The sequence below is a fragment of the Crocodylus porosus genome, unplaced genomic scaffold, assembly GCF_001723895.1.
Source record: "Crocodylus porosus isolate Cpor-Errol unplaced genomic scaffold, CroPor_comp1, whole genome shotgun sequence".
Taxonomy (NCBI): domain Eukaryota; kingdom Metazoa; phylum Chordata; order Crocodylia; family Crocodylidae; genus Crocodylus; species Crocodylus porosus.
Window position 1 is genome coordinate 12,744,978 of NW_017728947.1, and position 6,853 is coordinate 12,751,830.

Here is a 6,853-nt window from a genome sequence, read left to right on the forward strand (position 1 = left end):
CCCCTACCGAGGCCAGCCCCTCCCCTCCCCTCGCCAGCCTCCCCGAGGCCCCTGAGTCCTGCCATGGCCAAATGGGGCCAGGAGGAGACGCTTTGACAGTTCAAAGCAGGCCACCACACCTGGAACATCCACACCTAAATGGCTGGGCAGGGGGCACAAATGGCAGTAGTGCCACACAAAGACCAACCCTGCAACCACAGTCCACTGACAACTGGCCCAGAGGGGCAGATGCCTCTACTGGTTCTGCAGTCCACATCTGAGTCTGGCAGGTGAACAGCAGGTCACAGCCAGACAGCAGCCCCCATTGCCAGACTGCTGCAGTGGGTAGAGGGTGCAGGGAACTCTCAGGGCTGCTTTAGCAGTCCAGCTGGCACAAGGTGTAGTGTACACAGGTACCAATTGGTTGGGCCCCAGAAGTCCAGAGAGCTAGTAGCCTTGAGCTACTTGCCAAGGCGGCTTTTTATACTGCTGGGGCCAAGACAGGGCAGCTTTTTATATTGCTAGGGACAGCACAGGTGCTGGCCCTGGGCTCTAGCACCCCTCACTGAAGACCTGGGAGGAGCTAGGAAAGGTTATTTTGCCCCAAGTGGCATAATTTGCTCCACAACAAAGTGCATGTCCAAGCACGTGTGCTGAAGCAAAAAGCCCCAGCTCAAATTTGTACCACTTCTATTTGAGCTGCTGCAAGCACACGTGCTTGCATGTGTAGACGCACCCTACGAGTGTATTGCACACAGATCCTTTAATGAGTTTTTCCAGGAGTTTCCTTGGGATGGAGGCTAGGCTGATTGGCCTACAATTGCCCGGGTCCTCCCTTTTCCCCTTCTTGAAGATGGGCACAATGTTGGGCCTCTTCCAGTCCTTATGGATCTCCCCTGTGTGCCATGATTTCTGAAAGAGTTTTGCCAGGGGTTCTGCAATGACCTCAGCCAGCTCCATCGGCACTCTTGGGTGAATCCATCTGGTCCTGCTGACTTACAAATATCTAGCTTTTCTAGTTGGTTTTGCACCAGCTCAGCATCCCCAGTGGGAAGGCTATTATTCCCACCATGCCCCCTATGATCTTTATCTCGCTTGTCTTTCCCGTTGGTCTGGTGAAATACCAAAGCAAAGTGGGCATTTAGGAGTTCAGTTTTTTTCCTGAGTGTCCATTACCAGATGTCCCAAGGTGCTAAGCAGGGGCCCCACACTTCCATTTGTTTTCCTTCTGCTCCCTACATACCTAAAGAAGGATTTCTTATTGTCCTTGGCTCCCTTGGCTAACTTAAACTTAGTCGCCACCTTAGCTTTCCTAATCATTTCCCTACAAGTGCAGACCACTGTTCTATAGTCCTCCTTGAGGACTGTCCCTAGCTTCCACTGTACGCACGCCTCTTTTTTCTTTTTCAAAAGGACTGCAATGTCCCTATTGAGTCAGGAGGGCTTGCCAGCCCTTCTGCTACCTTTCTTCTTCATAGGAATGGGGGATTTTTGTGCTTTGAGGATCATGTCCTTGAGGAATGATCACTCTTTGCACACCCCATTCGCCTTCTGTCCCTGGTCCCACATGTTATACTTAACCCACACTGAGGGCACTTAAAATGCAAACATCTACAGGTTAAAACTTTTTAACTCGTGCTAAGTGCCTTCTGAGTCTCTCAAAGTTATGCCACTTCAGGTGTGGGGTAACCCTGGACCATGCTACTAGCTCATGTAAGGGTAATTTCAGTCTTCTCCCCAGACCTAAATAAGCAATTTGTAGTCCCCCAGCATGCTGGGATGTACCACTCCCAGCTCCCCAAGCTCTACAAATGCAGACTAGGGGAGCAGGGATAGAACCCAGGCGTCCTGGCTTCTAGCCTCACTCCTTCTCACCAGCACTCCAGTGGCGAGTGAGAGCTGTGCAAGCAGGGTGGATAAAAATCAACAATTTTTAAATTTAAATCAGATGTTTTTAATTTAATCGTATTTTTACTTATTTTTCATTAAGATGCTTTTTTTTTAATCCACCAATATAAAGATAGTTTTAATTTAAGATATCTTAAAGCTCAAAGATATCATCATAGAATAGAGAGTACAACTTCTAATTACATACTATTTGAGACAATATATTCATATAATCTTTTTAGAAAAGTTTTATAAATCAGTCACAACAGGTCATGGACTATATCAAGGGCCCAATTTTATGGGGTTCCCAGAGGGTCCTCTATAGATAAGATTAAAGAAAACCACTATACTCAATGGGATCCAGTTCTTAGTTTAGAAGATCTCATTAAGAATCTCTGTGATGCTTAGTTTCAGTTCTCAAACTGTGGATTTGTCTCTCCAGAGATAATATCCTTGTTAACCACAGTATATGGAGATGAGAGATAACAGACCTGATTACCTACCCATCAAACTTCTTGTCTCTCTGAAAGTTTGTGCACATTTTAACTTGTGTATTTTTAACTTTCTCTAAAAATGCAAAGTTTCAAAAAGTTAAAAAATACAGGATATCAAACAAGAGTGAACTTTTTGTAGACAACAATGATTAAATCGAGGCTCCTGGCCAATGGTTTAAATCAATTTGATTTAAATCAAATCCACACTGTGTAAAGCAAGCAGTGGTATCAGCTCAACTCAACTCTTCGCATGCAATTGCTCACAGCACATTCTAACTTTAACACTGATTAACACTGCATAAATTACGTATGGCCTAAATGTATGTAAGAACGGCCACTGACTGCGTCATACCATAGGTCTTGGTATCCAGGGTCACACAATGATCAGGAAGAAGGCTCTGGCTGGAAGGACCTCAAGGTAGACTCTCACAACTCTGAGCAGAGTTTCACTGAGCAGTGTCCACTGGCTTCTTGGACTCATTTGAGGGCCAGCGGGCATGTCTAGTGTGCTCTACTCAGTGTCCCCTCTTAGAGCACTTCTTTTAAACCTGTGACCTCACTCCTGTCCTTGTTTTCTCCTTAGTTGTCCTTTGAACTCAGTTGATGTGTCCCCAGTGGCCTCCCTACTAAGGGAGGCTTATATTTCCCCCTTGATGGGCCCAAACCCTTGATCCATTAGGCACATCAAAAGGCCTGCATCATACACGGCATACTCTGTTCAGTGTTCCCCCATTGGTGCATACATCTCATGGACGACTGGTGCCTCCCAAGTCTGGGCCGGCACCAGCAGGGCACAACCGGGGGCGGGGGGTTCCTCCAGTGGCCAGTCGCCAAGCAAACCTGCAGCACAGCAGTAGCAGAAGTGCTGGCACTTCCGCATGCAGCACTAGCAGAAGCCAATTTCTGGGGTGGCACTAGCGCTCTCTGTGTCCCCCTACCAGGCAGAGCACTCGCTGTCAGGGGAGCACTAGCACTCTCGGGGGTGAGGGGGGCACATGCCATGCGCATCCCCTCACTACGCATTGCATATGATTCATCTTAAATCTATTACTTCACTCCTGCATCCGTTTTCTTCTTTAGTTGTCCCTAGTAGTCACTTGATGTGCACTTAGTGGCTCCCATATTAAGGGGGGGCTTTTAGCTTTATTTGGTGGACATTTGCTCGTGTTCCCAGTGCACATCAAACAGGTCTATGTCACAGAAGGTATACACTGCTTGGAGTCCCCACTTGGTTCATTTATTTTAACCCTTTGATATTTATTCCCTCCTGTTTTATGGTGTCTCCCAAATTCAGCTGATATGTACCCAATAGCCTCCTCTAATAATGGTGGGGGTGGGGGGGAAAATGATGGCTGTTCTGTGGGTATTAAGCCCATGCTAACCTTCTGTAACAAATAGGCCTGTGTCACACAGTTCCCCCTTGAATACCTCATTATTAACCTGTGATCCCCATTTGTCTCATCCCTGTTTTCATTCCTGTTGTCCCCTGGCATTAGTTGAAAGACATTATAACAGGGGGGTCTAGCAGGTTCTTTGTGGGCTCATGCACATCACTCTGTGCATCAAATAGGCCTGTGTCACAGTTCTCCCAAACCACCACCACCCAGAGCTCTTGTAATGAACCTTTGATCCCCACTCCCACCCCTATTATCTCATTAGTTGTCCCCAGCATTAAGCTGCTATGCATTCAGTTGCTTCCCTAAATAAGGGAGGCCTAGAGTTTCCTTAGTGGGCTTAGGTGCGGTTTCACTGCATAAGAACCAGGCCAGCATCACACAGTCCCCCCTTGGAGTGCTCATGATGAACCTCTGACCTCCACTCCCATCCTCATTATCTTGTTAGCTGCCCCCAGCACTCAACTGTTATGTGTTTAGTTGCCTCCGTCACTAAGGGAGGCTCCCCATTTCCTTAGCGGGTATCATCACATAATAGATAGTCCTGCTTCACGTAGAATTAGAATCACAGAAAATGAGGGTTGGAAGGGACCTCAGGAGGTCTAGTCCAGTGGTTCTCAACATTTTTTGTACCAGGACCCATTTATAAATATTGATGGCCAGTCCCAACCCAGTGCTCCTCACTCCCAACCTGCTGCAGCAGCAAACAATGCTGCATGGCAAGCAGGGGGCAGCTGCTGCCATCGTGGTGCAGCCCTGATGGGCGAGCCTGGAGCCAGCCCAGGCTGGCAGTGGTGGCAGGTTACAAGCTGGTGCTGAGCACGGAAAAAAGAGTCTCCACTGGTGCCCTGTGCTGCAGCCACTCACAGTCTGTGTGGGCCTGCTTGTACCTGCTCAGGACAGCCCTGTGCGGGCTGCAAGCAGCTGCAGCAGGGACTGGCAGCTAGGGGATGGGGAAGGAGCTGCTTTCCCCCACCCCGCGCTCAGCACCAGCTCCTTCCCTGCCAGCGAGCAGGGGTCAGGGCTGTGCGCTGCCCCAACCCTGTACCACAGGGCTGGGGGGGGTACTGAGAGTTAGCAGGTGTGGGAGTCAGCGGGAGCATGGGGCCTGCACCGGTGTCCCAGGGCCAGCACCGGCAAAGCCCAGAGCAGGGCAGCAGGAGCATGGGGTCCCGGCAGGCAGGGGCTCTATGAAGCCAGGCCAGCTCCCCCCTCTCCTTGCTGGTGCAGTCCTGAGGGAGAAGAGCTGAGCTGGCCCAGCCCCAAAGGCTGGGGCAATACCCATGGTCCTCCCCTTCCCCTCACCTTTTTACCTGAGTTTCCCACGCTGGTGCAGCCACGAGGAACCACATGGTCCCAGGCCAGAAGCCCCTGCTAGGCAGGGGCTTCCAGGGAGGGGGTCAGGACTGGGCAGGCCCTGCTGTTTCAGGAGCCTGCCAGGGCTTCTCCTGGATCCTACTGTCCCTGTCTGCTGTCATCTTTCACAGGAACCAGGGACAGATAAATATTAATTTTCTAAATGTTTTTCAGAGCCCGCAGGCTGAATAGAATGGCTTAGTGGGCTGTATCTGGCCCGCGGGCCGTATTTTGCCCCCCTCTGGTCTAGCTCCATCCTCTTTGGAACCCCCCTTCAGGTAGCTGAAGGCTGCTGTTAAATTCCCCCTTCATTTTCTCTTCTCCACATTAAATACGCCCAATTCCCTCAGCCTTTGTTGCGCTCCGCAGGACTCGCTTCAATATGTCCAGGTGCACCTCCCCCCTTGCAATACCCACCAGGAGCCTTTGACCTTCACTTCCTCCCCATCCCTGGCTCTGGCCTCCTTGGCCCCAGGCAGCCCCCAGACTATTCAGCTGCTTCCCACACTCAGGGAGACCCCTCGGTGTCTCCATGGGTGGTGGCCTTCAGTTGCCCCAGGGCCCAGCACATGGGAGGCTGCAGGGGAGGCTGAGCAGAGTATGGACAGCTCCCACCCCTCCTCCTCCAGCAGCTCAGAGGCCCCCGCCCCCCTGCTCAAGACCTCCCAGGTTCTGACATGTGACATCACTGTCTCCATGGTGAGGGGAGGGGTGCCATGATACACCACCCACGGACAGTCCCACCCCTGGTGCTGGGAGAAGGGGATCCTTACCCTCAGCTGGTGCTAGCACAATGGAACGAGGCTCCTGCCTCCCGTCCCAGAATAGGAGGGTCCAAGGCAGGAGCAGGGAGACAGAGTACCAGGTCGGAGACCATGGCCACCTGCCGCACACTTAGGTACTCCATGGTGGCCCTGGCCCAGTGCAGTCCACACTCCCACTCTGCTGGAAGTGGAGCCGGTTCTTGGGGCTGGTCTCGCTGGTATCCCTGAGGCACTTCTCGTATCGGTTGCTCTCGGGAGTTGCTTAGAGGTGGGAAGCTCAGAGGCTACATCCAGTTTTGCATGGCAAAAGGGGAAGAAGTCCCTTCAAGACCAGCCTGCCTCCTGTAGGAGTATGTGTGCTGGCCTGGCAAGCTGGCGGCTGGCCAAGATCAGTCAAAATGCCCCAGAACCCAGCTATCCTTGGGCACTCAGCTCAGAAGGGAAATCCATTTCTTCTGCTTTAGAAACATTATTTTGTCCTTCAATGGCTGGGCTCTGCCCCTTGGCTGCTCTTGTGGGGTGGGGTGACTTCCCCTGACTCCAGAGACAGGTGAGCTCTGTTTTTTGACTTGTGCCAAATGCCACCCTCAGCAGACATAGCTGTCAGCGGGTTCCTGTTGAGGAGGGGGTGGGGGACTAAGGAGCCAAAAGTACGAGCCATGTTGCTGCCTCCCATGCTATTAGTTACAGCCGTGATTCTCAACCAAGATACTGGGCTACCCTGTGGTGCTGCCCAAAGCTTTGATGGGTGACATGAGGTGTGAGGAGATAAGCAGATACATTAGTTGAATAAGAACAGGGTCAGGCTTGTCCCTGTGTGGATAGTTCCCCACCCCTGCTGCCCAGCCTCTCTGCAAGGAGGTAAGCAGTGTAATATATAAATTAGTTTTGGACACTAAGGACTACTGGGGGCTACTCAGTTCACATAAGTTATAGACACATGCCATGAGTCCAGAAAGGTTGAGAACCACTGGGTTAC